The following is an 818-nucleotide window of genomic DNA, read 5'->3' on the forward strand; positions in this document are numbered from 1 at the left end:
CTAGGAGACGGGAACTTCACTTGTCAGTGTCTCCATTGTACTCCCCAAGGGCCCTAGGTAATGTGTGGCTCACAGAAGGTGTCCAGTGAATGCTTTTTTTGGGGGGGGGGTGTATGGAATAACGATAGTTATAATTGCCATTCTTTACTTAGCAACTACCATGTGCCAGCTGTTTTTGCTTAGTCGCTAAGTCGTGTCTGATTCTTTGTGAACCCATAGACTGTAGTCAATTAGGCTCCTTTGTCCATGGGATTTCCCGGGCAAGAATACTGGAGTGGGTTGCCATTTCCTTCTCCAGGGGATCTTCCCGACCCAGGGATTGAACCTGCGTCTCCTGCAGTAGCAGGTGGATTCTTTACCACAGAGTCAAATGCTAGGCCCCCACGTAGCCTGGTCCTCCGCCAATACAAATACCTCTTCATTTCTCGTGCACTACCCTCAAGCCCCCTCTCATGGTTTGCAGCCAATCTAGCCTAAAGTCATCTGCTCCAAGGCCCACCCTTCTGAGGATCCACCCATTCTTAGGCTGCGATCTAATAACTCATTTCCTCACTTTCCAAGCCTGTCCTCCTAGCCTCCATCCCCATAGGCCCCGTCTCTCGTGAACCAACTCAGCCTTCTAGTGAGAGGCCACCTGCCATGAGGACCATTCACCCGCCGCGCGCAATATCTCTGCCTTCCTATCACTCGATTCCGCTGCCGGGTCCCAGCATCGCAGACTCCGTTCATCAACTATGCACCTATCCCAAGGGCGACGTCCCCCGGCCTAGCCCATCCGGCTGACTTAGACCCTACCCCAGCTTCGCCTTCCACTGAAC

The 818-nt window shown here is 52.9% G+C and overlaps 1 protein-coding gene across 1 annotated transcript in view; it reads right to left on the minus strand.

The window, feature by feature from the left end:
- Positions 1-818, minus strand: part of RASIP1 (Ras interacting protein 1) — a 14,437-nt gene that overhangs the window by 11,104 nt on the left and 2,515 nt on the right. The window lies entirely within an intron of this gene.

Source organism: Bison bison, unplaced genomic scaffold, assembly GCF_000754665.1.
Source record: "Bison bison bison isolate TAMUID 2011002044 unplaced genomic scaffold, Bison_UMD1.0 scf7180017864285, whole genome shotgun sequence".
NCBI classification, from domain to species: Eukaryota; Metazoa; Chordata; class Mammalia; order Artiodactyla; family Bovidae; genus Bison; species Bison bison.